General features: G+C 31.8%; 1 pseudogene across 1 annotated transcript; it reads left to right on the top strand.

Annotated features, from left to right (window-relative positions):
- Positions 1-1,013: 1,013 nt before the first annotated feature.
- On the top strand, positions 1,014-1,747 carry LOC308260993 (diphthine methyl ester synthase-like; annotated as a pseudogene). Its single transcript has one exon. The product of its transcript is annotated as a diphthine methyl ester synthase-like (transcript).
- Positions 1,748-14,943: the final 13,196 nt, after the last annotated feature.

Raw genomic sequence — 14,943 nt, 5'->3', positions numbered from 1 at the left:
AAATTTTATCCAGTTCCATGTGACTAAGTCCATGAGATAGTGCGTAATGGAAATGGAATATAAATATAATTACCATTGGAGAAAGTTTCCTTTCTTGCTACAGAATATAATTTTCTATAAATGTAATTCCCTCCCTACTGATATCAAAACAAAACTTCAGCATAACCCAAAATGTTCATGAACAAACTTTTTCTCATTGTTTTAAAAAGTATGTATGTCTTTTATTGCTAGGCTTAGAAAAGCTAAGCAAATCAGGTTATGCCTAAATGTAAATGAAATATCAAGTATATTGATAAAATGGGAAACATTTAAAGAATACAATTTTAGAAATAACTGGGACATAAAGGAAGCTAGAAGTCTTAGCATCTATGGCTCAAACTTAATACATTGCCTTCTTTCATAGAAAGTATACATTGTGTTATGAAAGAATAAAATTTCTGTATTTTTCCTCCTCTTTACACCATCATCATCCTGTGAGCTGCAGATGATCTTTACAGTTTTCTGTTCAGTCTTCCACTTATAAATCACTTTTTATTAATGTACCTCATTTTGCTACCCCAAATCTAATACCTCTATGTTTACACACACATGCACACACAAATATATATGTACATATTTTTCTGAAAAAACATTCTGTCTTTATTCTGTCTCTCTATGTACTTTAAATGGGGCTCTATTTAGAAATAGAGCATGTGTGCTGCACACATTCTGGCCACATTTTTTGGACTAGGATATGCACTTAAGCCTGGCGTTATTTGAGCCACTAAAACAGTACAGACATTAATGTACTTAAACATACTTATCTTTGAACTAAAAATTTATTCATCACTGAGTCTATACAAATGAGTGTACTTTAAAATTATTCTTCTTGAGGTTTGCGGCGCCTTAGGGGCCGGCGCGCGGCCGCACGTGTCTCCGCGGAGCAGCTTCCGCACGGAGCTTGGGGCTGGGGCTGCGCCGACCCAGAGGCTGCTGCGGTCCTCTTTTTCGTCTCTGGGTTTCTGGAGTTCGAAATGCTTTACCTGATCGGTTTGGGCTTGGGAGATGCCAAGGACATCACAGTCAAGGGCCTGGAAGTCCTAAGACGCTGCAGTCGAGTGTATCTGGAAGCCTACACCTCAATCCTGACTGTAGGGAAGGAAGCCCTGGAAGACTTTTACGGAAGAAAATTGATTCTTGCTGATAGAGAAGAAGTGGAACAAGAAGATAATATTTTAAAGGATGCTGAGAGCAGTGATGTTGCATTCCTTGTGGTTGGTGATCCATTTGGGGCAACCACACACAGCGATCTTATTCTGAGAGCAACGAAGTTGGGAATCCCTTACCGAGTTATTCACAATGCCTCCATAATGAATGCTGTAGGTTGCTGTGGTTTACAGATATCAAAGTAAAGGAGCAGTCTTTGGAAAATTTGATCAAGGGAAGAAAGATCTATGAACCCCCTCGGTATATGAGTGTAAACCAAGCAGCCCAGCAGCTTCTGGAAATTGTTCAGAATCAAAGGATACGAGGAGAAGAACCAGTAATCACTGAAGAGACACTCTGTGTTGGCTTAGCCAGAGTTGGAGCTGAGGACCAGAAAATTGCAGCAGGCACTTTACAGCAAATGTGTACTGTGGACTTGGGAGAACCATTACATTCCTTGATTATCACAGGAGGCAGCCTGCATCCACTGGAGATGTAGATGCTAAGTCTGTTTTCTATACCAGAAAATAGCTCAGAATCCCAAAGGGTTGATGAACTCTAAACACGGACATTATTTTGTTGTCTCACATCATTTTCCCCGAGATATGGATGTACACTTGTTTGTTGAACAAATTAAGTAGATCTTTTATCTAATAATTCTGAAAGAAGTGACCAAAAAGAAAGAACTTGACTCAACAGTACTTGGTTTCCTGTGGCAACAGATTTTTTCCCTATGATACCATCAATTGTTCCTGTTTTGGCAACATTTCAGAAGCAGACCAAGCTAGAAAAGTCATGGGTAGACACCTATAGGCAGAGTTATTTAAAAGCAGTTTTTATTTGTGAGACCAGTCGATACCGGTGGTTGGTATAGAGTTAACTTGGAGGTCATTGGAATACGAATCACTTGAATCCTGGTTATCAAGGTTAAATGGTATAGGAATAGCAATCAAAGTAAATAAAGGATGGGTAACAGCTCAAAAAAAAATTATTCTTCTTGAATAATCTTCATAAAATATGCCTCCTATTTAAATCCTATTTATCAGTCAGGTAAAGAGAGATGGAAAGAAAAATTATATATGGATCTGAATACACAAGGCCCCCTTTCCTGGGCTCTGCTCCTTCAGACCTCTCTTTATAGCAGTTGACTCTGGATGTGGCCATGAAAATCACGTCAGGCAGTGGGACTGTAAGCAGTGTGACAAAAACATATCTGTGTAGTATTTGTACACTAGGGATTACACTCGAACTGCTCTTGGAAACATGCCGATGACAGTACATATGGGATAATCTGCTAGAGCAAGTTATTACAAGTTTACTAGTTTAAGATAACAGAATCCATCATCTCATAAATTCTAGAGGCAAAAAGTTCAAAATCAGTTTTACTGTACTGGAATAACCATGTCAGTAGCACTGTACTGTTCCAGACCCTCTAAGGGAGAGCGGGCTTCTTGAGTCTTCAAGTTCAGGTGATTGATTGCCTATGTTCTTTGGTTTCTGGCTACAATACTCCAATCTCCGCTTTGTGATAATCTTGTCTTTTTTCTACACAAAATCTTTCCCTGCCTCTCTGTTATAAGAAATTTGTATTAAATTCAGGGACATTCTGGTAATCTAAGATAATTTCTTAACTGCAAATCTTAATCACAGCTATAAAGCATTGTTTATATCCTCATTTCTGGAAGCTGTGAAGCCTACGTAATATACATAAATATTAGAATGTGAATGCCGAGGGGCTACATTTTTTTAGCTTACCATCTTTCTCTGATAACTTTTCTCAAGGAAAATAATTTGAAATATTTAATGTATGTATGATACACATAGCATCTATTTTATAAATACTTATATTTATAAAATTTAATTTCTAATTTGCAAAAATTCATATCTGAATGTGTTTTGGGTTTTATCAATTAATCTGTCATATCTATTTATTTTACTACATTTTCTTTTTTCTGATACTGGGGATTGAACCCAGCACATTGTACTTCTGAGTTGCACACCTATCCCTGTTATAATTTTTTATCTTAAAACATGGTCTCACTAATTTTCTGAGGGTCTCATTATGTTGCTGAGGCTGGTTTTGAACCCGCAATTCTCCAACCCCAGCCTCCCAAGTATTAGGATTACAAGCAATTGCCACCAAAGCCCAGCCAAATTTTTCTTCTTAATCTATAGGTAATGATATCAATTTTCAGAATATTAAACCATCTGGGCATTCTTAGAATAAATGCCAATGAGATGTGTATTTAATGTATATCTAGACTTGCTACTATTTTATGTAAAAGTTATAAATTTATATTTGTTAGGGATTTGTGTCTACTTTCCTTTAATATTAACTGTAATTTTTTGTATTAAAATTTTACTATTTATAAAAAAAAGAAGTGTTACCACTTTGAATCTCTTTGGAAAAATTTGTATGAGGGTGACATGATTTTTCCTCATATTTTTGGAGAATTTTTGTTATAAAGCGATATAAGAAATTTTATCTGAGAAAAATATTTATGATAAACTTTATACTAAAAATAAGTAATTTTGAAATATTCAAGTGGTTTATTACTTATGTCTATTTTTATAATCAAATTTTAAAAAGATATAAGCATTGTATCTGTTTATTTTCACACATTTGCATTAAGATCATCTTATAATCCTCATAATTCCACATATTTATAATTTGTCTTTTTGTTTTGTAAATCAAACAACCAAATGTACATAAATTGATTTTAAGAAACTTTAATTATTATTGATTTTAGTTTTTGCTTTTTTATCATATTTTCTTTGGAATTATTATGCTTTCCTTTTATTATTGTGCATGTTTAACCCCTCTTTTTTTCTTTTCTAAAGCAGCACTTATGCTGAGTGTTTACCCGTAAGTCTGTTTTAGCTACACCTCATGATTTCTATGTAGCATTATTTATCACTAAGCTCAAAATAACTTGTAATGTTTACCATGAATTATTTGTTACCCAAATATTGTTTTATGATATAAATTTTAAATTATATTCTTTGAAAGACTAATTATTTTATATATAATGCTTTTATTTTTACAATTTTGTTTTTCTTTAATTGACATGTACTAACTTGTAATGTTTACCATGAATTGTTACCCAAATATTGTTTTATGATATAAATTTTAAATTATATTCTTTGAAAGACTAATTATTTTATATATAATGCTTTTATTTTTACAATTTTGTTTTTCTTTAATTGACATGTACTATATATTTTATTCTACATGTTTTTAGGTTTTAAAAGTATTTTATTGCATCATTATTATTCATTCTTTTAATAATATATACCCACTTTGAAGGATAATATAAAGATAAAATAACCTATGATGTACTACAGCTTAGTTGCCTTTATCAGTTTTCAGAAAATATTCAAATTTCAGAAGAACTTGAATCTACTTTCTAACTTTTGTTTGGCATATTTTTAAAATGTATTTAATATTTTATACATTTATTGGCGCATGATAATCTCAAATTATAATATAGTGATAGTGACATATATGCACACAGCACTTATTGGGCAAGATATTATGATTGGCATTAGTATTCTCACATATATATAATGTCAGTTGAAGTGTTCCTTCATTAATTCACCCCCACAAAACTGCCTCCCTCATGCCACTGGAGTTTCTCCACTATTATCTAACATCTCTTTTATATCCCAGTTACTCCCTAAATTCCACATATGAAAGAAGTCTTATGACCATTCACTTTCCGTAACACTAATCTCACTTAATATAATATTTTCCAGGTCTGTCCATTTTCCTGAAAATGACATAATTTTGTTCTTCTCTATTGCTGAGTAGAATTCCATTCTGTGTATATCCAATGATATCATAACCCATTCAACTGTTGACTGACACCTGGGCTGGTTCTATAATTGGTCTAATATGAATTGTGCTCCTATAAGCATGAATATGCATGTATTAATAAAATATTCTGATTTGAGTTCCCTTGGAAAGATATCTAAGAATGGTAAAGCTGGATCATGTGGTAGATACATTCCCAATTTTCTGAGGAATCTCTGCACTGATCTCCATAGTGGCTATACTAATTTGCAATCCAATCAACATTGGAAAAGAATTCATATTTCCCCACATCCTCTCCAGCATTTGTTTTTGTTTGGCATTTGATGACTGTCATTCTGTTTGGGGTGAATTGGAATTTCAATTTAATTTTAATTTGCATCTCTCTGACAATAAAGTTGAACATTTTTATGTATGCATTGGTCATTTGCATGTTTTCTTTTTTGAAGTGCCTATTTAATTTAGCCTGTCTCTTATCAAAACAGCCATTCTACGAAAATTGATCTACAAAGTCAATGCAATCCCTATATAAATACAAATGTCATTCTCCATGGACATAGAAAAATCGTTTCTAAATTTCATATGGAAAAAACAAGAGATACAGAACAGCCAAAGCAGTTCTAAGCAATAAGAACCATGCAGGAGACATCACAGTACCTAACTTTAAAATATACTACAGAGCTACAGTAGTAAAAACATCATGATATTAGAACAAAAACAGACACATAGGCCTATGGAACAGAAGACACAGAAACAAATCAAATCAACACACCTATGTATATATTTTTTGATGGTACTGGGGTTCCTTGAAACCCTTTTACCTCCGGGTTACACTCCCAGACCTATATTTATATTTTTATTTGGAAACAGGGTCCCTTAAACCAGCGCGGCTGGCTTTGAACCTGCGTGATCCTCCTGTCTCCACCTCCCAAGCGCGGGATTACAAGCGTGTGCCACCACTCCTGGCTAACCTACTGATTTTTAATAAAGGATCCAAACAAACATTAGAGAAGAGATATCCTTTCAACAGATTGAGTTGGGAAAACTGGTTATTCATTTATAGAAAAATGGAATTAAATCCCTACCTCTTACCCTGATAGTCAACTCAAGATGGATCAGAGAGCTGGAAATTAGACCAGAGACTTTTAAATTCCTAGAAGAGGGCATAAATTCAATGTTACAACATATCGACACAAGTGAAACTTCCTTATTTTAATCCCAAAGGTCAGGGAATTAAAAAAAAATTAATAAATGAATGGGATGGCATTACACTAAAAATTCTTCTGCTCATAAAGGAAACCATTAAGACTCTAAAGAGTGACATAAATTTTAAAATCTTCCTTCTACATATTTAAACTCCTCAAGAAATTATTATCACCATTTGGTATAATCAATATCACTTATTATTACCTGTTTTGTATTGAATTCTTTACTCTTCATCTTTATTTAAATGATTCCATGTCTCCTTTGAACATCCTTATCATTCTGTACTTAATTTATTTTAATTCAGGAGTACTAAACAGGTTCAACCTATGTCTTTGGGATTTAATTTAATCTTACTTTTAAATTTTCTTTCTTATTTGTTTAAAACTCTATTTTGGCAGATCTCTTTTTCCCTCAGCACGTTAGGCATAACATTCCTCCAGTTAGGGCCTTTCATTATTTGTATTGAAATGTTAGTTACTAATGTTATTGCTGCTATATGAATGTAATATAATGTATCTTGGTATCTCTGGCTGCTTTTAAGATACTATCTTTTTCTTTAGTTTTCAACTTTTTTTCTAAGGAATAAAAACAAAGCCACCAGTGACTTATATTGTATTAATCCTGCTTGTATTTCACTGAACTTATTCTTGGTTTTCTCTTTCAAAGAAATTCTGATCAAGAATACTAGAGTTTATTTTCAAATATTCTACTATTCATCCCTGTTCTGAGGTCTTTTGAAGTTTGGTTGATTATTTATTTATTTACAATAATTTATTCTCTAGAAACATTGCCTTTTTTACTGTCTCATCATTGATTGCCAAGTGTCTATTATGAAACCCTTAGGATATTCTGCATATCTCTGTGTGTTTTGTTGCTAGGAAAGGTTTATTTGAAGCATTTTGCACTGACCTCTCCAACCCCTGGGAACAGTATTGATTTGGAGAGCCTGAAGGTCAGGGCAGGCCAAATAAGATGCTTGTGTAAACTGTGCAGAGTGGTCCTAGTGAACATTTTCATCTGTCAGCAAGGAAAGAGACTGAATCAGGATACTTATTCCATTGTGTTGACAAGGGCCATGAAAATTCCCACTCTCTAGCGTTTGAGGCTAGGAAATTTAAAAGCAGCTCAGGATTAAGAAAGTAAAATTGATTACATTAAATTTGTGTTGTATCATTTCATGGAGTGTAAATTTATAACTTACAAATAAACCTTGATCAATAAACAGGGACTCACAGAACTACCTACTGGTTGTTGTGACAATTTTTTTCAATAACTGTAATATATTTTGCACTACTATTACTAGATTCATCTTCAAGGTATCACTTCCCTATTAAATAATTAATAATGTTCCTTTATTTTGTCTTTAATAATGAATTATAATTCATATGAGCTTTAATTCACATTTTTACAGTGTATATTCTCGATTTATTCTCATGTTTTTAATCAGTTATCCCAGGCTTCTTATGTACTCTCTACTAAATAACTATAGTCAGAAATCCTTTTGAATTCTCTCTCAACACCCACACGAATACAACTAAGAGAATTCTGGAGGGAGGGTGGATACGAAGAACAACAATAACACAATTGAAGAAATGCCTAATGGTATTGAGAAACTTATCAATGACAACACTATCACTGGCATACCCAAACTTCAAATTAATAAACAGAATCATTTTATTTATTAAAATGAATAAAACAAGCTGTATGCCAGTGGTGTCAGAGATCTAGTTCTATACTTAATAAAAAACTTTTTCTTAGACAGTTCTTATTAAAATCACCAGTGCATTTCTTCCATCTTTTCACTGCTACTTAATCTCTATAGGTCCCAGAAAAAAATTAACAAAAGGAAGGTAATTGACTATCAATTCCAGTGATTAAGTGATTTGACCATTATTGTAAATAACTGCAGCACATTAATAAAATAATTAAAAATAAAAATAAAAATTAAATACTTAAGTCATCAAAAATGCTATAAGTAGGCAGAGAGAAGAGATTACAATAATTAAAGCAGTTCAACTTGTGAGTTTTAAATGAACAGGTGGAGACCTGGGTGAAAAAATAGTGACAGATAACATGAGTTCAACCTGGAAAATTACTAAAAAGATAAAAAATTGATTTTTCATATATTTACTGACAAGTGGTCTAGAACTTATATTTTTTCAGATAAAATTGCTAAATTATGTCCTCTGAAAGGCTATTGCTAAAAATATACTACAGCCTATTAAGAAATTAATACAAATTAATCTGTCTAAAATAGAATTTCTTAATACTAAGTCGTCTATTTATTCATGCAAATTCAAGGAGTTATCTGCACAGTACTCTAGAGTTCTTGCTCTGTGAGATTATGCCTTCTCAGGCACTCCAAATACTAATGGTCTTGGCTTCTCATGATTCAAGATCCTTTTCCTCAACTCAACAAGGCTATTTACCTCTGAATGGGATTCTTCTCCCTTCACCTATAGCCAAGAATCTTTCTCCATAAATTAAGTTGGGCCAATCTTGGGACTTTTACTGTTTTCTTCCATTATATCATTGTCTTTCATAGCTGAATGAACAAGACCTTTAATGTCACTGCAGCTTATATGTAGTAGGGTAATAATATTAATTATTAATATTATTTTAATTGCTTAAAATTAGAGACAAAACCAGTTCCTTTTATTCATTATTAAGTAGAAATAAACTACATATTCTTTAAAATAATGACTATATACATGTACATACACAAATATATTTATGCTTGTTTTTGTGAGTGTTTAATGTTAACACTTTATTTTTTCTCAGTGTTCAGAATTTTCCACAGTAGAAGTGTATATTTTATGATTAGAAAACATGTTGGCCAGGTGTGGTTGTGCATGCTTGTAATTCAGTATTTGGGAGGCTGAGACAGGAGGATCAGCAAGCCTCAGGTACTTAGTGAGGTCCTCCACAACTTAAGTGAGATCCTGTTTCCAAATAAAGAATAAGAAATAGAAAAGTAGAAAAGTAGGGCTTGGGATGTAGCTCAGAGGTAGAATGCCTCTGGGATCAATCCCCAGTACTGCAAAAAAAAAAAAAGGTATTATCATATTTTATTCAAAATTAGAGTTTTGTGCTAAATATATGTATGATGTTTATAGTTTCTTCTTCAGTGTATAGATGAGACAAGAAAGTGCAGCATTCTAAAATTAGATTAGAAGATAGGTGTTCTTACAAAGAGCCATAGCTCATTAGAAACACTGAACAGATAAGATTTGAGACAAGTAAATTGATCAATTAACCTTTTGCTTATCGTCATTTGTTCTCTTTATTCATTTTTACAGAATAATATTTAAGTATCTATGTCTATATTAAAATATGACTGTGGTTAATAAAGTAAAAACAATTCTGGTAAACAGTATAAGAAAAGATGGTTTTATTTCCCAGTAATTAATATAAATGATACATATCTGCATCCTAATTATTTTATTATTGTTTTCATATTTACCATTATAAATTACAATATCTAAATATTTGGATACGTAGTTTATAGTTTCCATGATACAAAATGATGAATGTGACCTGCTTTCAAATTAATTACTGAACACTTTAGTTATCTAAATGTATGGCCATTAACTTTATCCTCATACAAAATGTTCCAAGTTTGAATTTTACTTGCCAGTCAAATAACTTGTGTCTATAAATAATACATTGCATTATTGAAAGGATAAATAATTATTATTTGTATAACTAATAGTATAGTTCTGCTTCATGAGTAGAGGTCAAGAATGACTTGGTTAATATCAACAAACTACTGCTGTACATGTCTTAGGGTCTGTTTTTTTTTCTATTTTTTCATTTGTTCATATATGTATCTTTAAAAACATTACTTCTTAGCCAGGAGTGGTGGCGCACACTTGTAATCCCAGCATTTGAGAGGCTAAGACCAGAGGATCGCAGTTCGCGGACAGCCTTAGCTACTTAGTGAGGCCCTCTGTAACTTAGTGAGACCCTGTTTCAAAATAAAGAATAAAAAAAAAAAAAATAGGGCACGGGGTGTAGCTCAGAGGTTGTATGCTCCTGGGTCCCATTCCCAGAACCACACACACACACACACACACACACACACACACACAAATTACTTCTTAATGGTACTCTTTATTTAAATTATTCAAAGAACTAAAAATAAAGAGATGAATATGGCCATGATTTTATAGTTTAGAAAGTGGTAATTACTAGATATTAAAAATCAATGTTTTATGCAATTATTTCTTTCCCACTTGTATGGCAGAGCATTTGTCCTTTTCATTAATAATCAATTCACATTTGCACACAAGGGGCTAGGTATTGGACAATCATAGAAGGCAATTGCTTTGTATCTTGTGATTTACCTGATAAGGCAGGATAATCACAGTCTGAACTTAGAAAAAATCACAAGCTCAGTGACAGGTGTTCCATCAGAGACTGTTACTTGAGGTTTTCCATTTGATGCTGTTTCGTTGTGTGTGTTATTATCACACACAAAGTGAATTGGGAAATTGAAACAATTCTCTAGGCAATTAAGGTTGTTATTTAGGGTAGCATTACCCAGACAATTGCCTTAATTCTCTTCCACTTTCTCTGTATAGGCATCTTGTGTGAATGTTGTATATTTTGTTATAAACGATTGTGCTAACATGGAGATACACACTTATAAAACATGTCAAATGACTCTTAAACTAACTCGGGGTGGGGAATAATCTTATATTCCATTTTAAGTCATTGCATTGTCATTGCTAATGACATAATTGATGTTGACATGCATAGACATTCAAATCTTCAATTAAAAATAAGCTGGCCTATTTTCTGTCCGATAAAAACAAATTTTGAACAACAAAAAAGAGAAAATCACCAGAAAAAATTAAAAGTCTAAATACAAAAACGTTTAAGTGTCTACCATGTGCTAATTCGATCCCTATTTCTAAGTTATAATATATGCACATGATTATGCAAAGCTTATGTATGCAAAATATTCCAAACCACACAAATAAAAAGGTCTGCATGACCAAATTAAAAATCATAAATAAGAATAGTTCTTGTAAAAAATAATTCTCACCTTGAATCATGCATGAAATAAAAATCAATGAAATAATGTGAGACAACCATGCAAGTCTTCTTTTAATGAATTGTGTCTTAATAAGTACCACATTCATTAAAAACCTTCATCCAAAAATATTATCTACACCTCCACCATGCCACTGTACTCTGATTAGAAAATTTCATTTTATTAAAGCATGAAAAATGAATGTGAAAGGAATGAAAAAAACAAAATATTAGTTATGATCTATTAACTAACATGTTTTAAATTCCTCTTTAGAACATTTCAAACTTAGAAAAATATTTTTACAGCTTTGAATTTTCTTCAAAAAATGTTCCAAGCTTGAAGTTTGCTTATCAATCAAATAACTTTATAATATGTATAAATAATACAGTATTTGTATATATGAAAGTTTTTAATGAAAGTTTTTACCTTTTTAGAATTAAATAAAAATCGTGTCCTTTTATTTAAGTTTATATGCATATATAAATAATATATATGTCTATATGTAAGTGTGTGTGTGTGTGCGTGTGTGTGTGAGTGTGTGTGTGCATGTGCGCATGCCTGGGTGTTTTCATTATTTAGTTTGCTACTTGGTTTATTATCTAGTTCCTAAGAGGAATAAATATTTGAGTAACAAAAACTAAGGGAAAATTCTATTTTTACTGTGCTGGCTTTCAGCTTTTGTAAGTATTTCTTAAGGGGATAATGCATAAAATGAAAAAGATGATACAAAGAAGTACATTTACAAAGTTTTGAAATATCTTTGCAATTTAATATAGATTTTCCTCAGCAAAAATGTATCTTAAGTGAAAAATGAAATAAGATGAATTATATTAGTAGTTATTAAAATTAAAATATTACTAAATATCTTACAATGATGTTTTGTCATCAATTTGAAGTTTAAAAATTTAAAAATCTCAGTGACATTTTATGTTCAAATAGTTGTGTTTGTGCATTTGTGTGTGACTCTTAGGAATGTATACATATGTGATTATATCATATTTATCTCTTATTTTCTAATGTGAACATATTTTTTCTATGTATAGTTCACTATAAAATTCAGCATAAATATCTAATAAATACATCAAGAACCGTTATAGTACTTTTGTAACAATAATTAATCTTTTTGCACTGTTTTGGGGACCATACTATGATGACAATTTGATTGCATTTTTGTACATATTTTATTTGAAATGATCAATTATTCTAATAACTCTACAAACTATTTCATTACCATTAGGCAGTTCCATTTTTATTAAAAACCAATCCTTCAGGGTAAGGGAAATATTTATATGTGTGTGTTCATGTTTACAGTCTACTCCTTTTGGATAAGGAACAATTATGATAGTTATTTTTAAATGAAGAGATCTTTGAATGCTATTGCCTTGGCTAAGGTTCTTTTCCTTTGTAACATACAAGCTGCTGTGTTCTGAGTAAGTGTTCCCTCAAAGGCCCAGATGTTAAAGGGCTTAGTCCCCAGCCCATGGTAATATTGAAGTGGATTCTTTAAGAGATAGGGCCTATTAGTAGGTTTTCAGGTCACTGAACCACAACTTTGAAAGGGATATTGGGTTCCAGTTTCTTCCTTTTTCTCTTTCTTTCACTTCCTAGATACCAGAAACTCACTCTTCACCATATATTCTCTGTCATGATGTGTAGCCTCACCACAGGCTCAAAAGCAATGGGGCTAACCAAATATGGACTAAAAACACCCAAAATGTGAGCCAATAAAAGAGATTACCTTTTTTCCCCCAGTAGATTATCTCAGATACTCTGTTAAAATAATGGAAATCTTAGTATTACACAAGCTAAACAAATGTAGTGGACTGTTCAATGACATTTATGACTGAACGACTTATTCTGGGTAATAGCATGGAACTTGATTATGATTATGAATGTTTCTTTTTCCATGGTTTTAGGATTTGAGGGAATACTACTTTGAATTGTAAAATGTAAAATAACTTATTGAATAATATATCTGTATTGATTTATTTTACTTCCCTTCTGATCATCTAATCATTCTTCTGTCTGTGGAGTTTTTCAAGAGAGAACATAAAATTTCAAATGAAATAAATCCTACATTTAAAATTTTTCTTTTTCATTCTTATTCTATTTCCCTGTTAGAAGTGAAGATGTCAGATGCCTTTCATAAAACAGTCTTGCATATTGGTAAAGAAACTATTTAGCTATGGGTGAAAAATATCACCATATAAAAGAAATATCTGAAGCAAGCAAAGGATATAGAAAAGTAAAAACATTTGCCCTTCTGTAGCATACATATTTACTTTTTTAGTGGTCTATTCTTTTTTAAGCCTTTCCTTTCCAGCCCTTTTCTGTTGTAATTGTGCAGAGTAAGACTGACAAATACTGGCTTAGAATATTGCCAGATAGATAAATACCCTAATATCTGCCTATTAGGAGGCACAGAATCACAGAGAGAAAATGGCTTTTTAATGGCACAATACAGTATAAACCCAACACATTGGAAGTTAAAACGAATGATCTCTCACTTCTTTGGATAATATCATGGATCAGGAATTTCTCCTCAAAAGGACTAAAGTCAACACCTGATAAATTTGCTTTAATGCAATCAAGTAAGCCCAATATATACACCTTAATCATTCATAAAATTCATAAGTCAACCCTTATCACATAAGATATTAAGATGTTTAGCATAATAAATTTTAATAAGCTCCAGCAAAGGTACTTTTTGTGTGTATTGAAAGTATATACTTGGATGACATTCAAAGTATTTTATGACCAAATAAATTTCAGTTATGACTATGAAACAAACTTTTTTTTAGAAATTTGATTCATATATTTAAGTTCTTTCTGGATGATTCAATTTAAACAAGATCTATATAAAGTACTTTAATATTGATTATTGTTCAATTGGTTAAAAGTCACCTGCCACCCACCCACTTATTTCAGGAGATTATAAATGAACCTTATTTTTTAAAGCTCAGAGAATTAATTGAACAATTCATGTGTTTCAAATGTTGATTTTTTAATATAAATGTAACTTGTCTTTAATTTTAAACACTTTTCAAAAGCAGTACTACAAAATAGGATTGATGAAAATACACTGTTCCTTAAAAATATAAAACTTAAATAGAAAAAAAAATGAAACTACTAGGTATTCAATGCATCTTTCTGATAAATAAATCAAGAAAGAGCAAAAGTTCCCTAGAGTATTTTGAAACTATTACATCATCATTAGGAAATGAATGAGTGACTTACTCTTCTGTGCCTTTTTAATTTAAATGGAAAACTACATTTCTGATTTAGCTCTGTTCCTTCTGAATACAATAATTCTGGCAGAAAACTGAATTAAATGAAAAACTAAACTTTTAAAATTAATGTCTGCAAGTATTGGAAAGGAAAAACAGAATGATGGAGTACACATGCATGGGAAAAACAGACTAAAGTAAGTGGAAAAATAAGGAGAAAAATCAGAGGAAGATCCAAGTTCAATAGTTATGGTGCATAGTCTGTGCCCTAGATATTGTATGTAATTCAGTCAATCTTACAGCAATCACACCAGGAAGCAGGTGTTATCAGTCCTGTTTTATAAGTGACAATACTTAGGCTAACTATAATTAGAGGCCTTCTTATTGAACAAAATCATAAACATGTTAGTGCTAATACAAGTCAGTCAATATATCAAATGGTAAAAATGATATAAATAGCATATACATGAAGCAAA

This window comes from Muscardinus avellanarius (genome assembly GCF_963383645.1).
Source record: "Muscardinus avellanarius genome assembly, chromosome: 3".
Classification (NCBI taxonomy): Eukaryota; Metazoa; Chordata; class Mammalia; order Rodentia; family Gliridae; genus Muscardinus; species Muscardinus avellanarius.
This window is presented reverse-complemented; position numbering and strand designations above follow the sequence as displayed.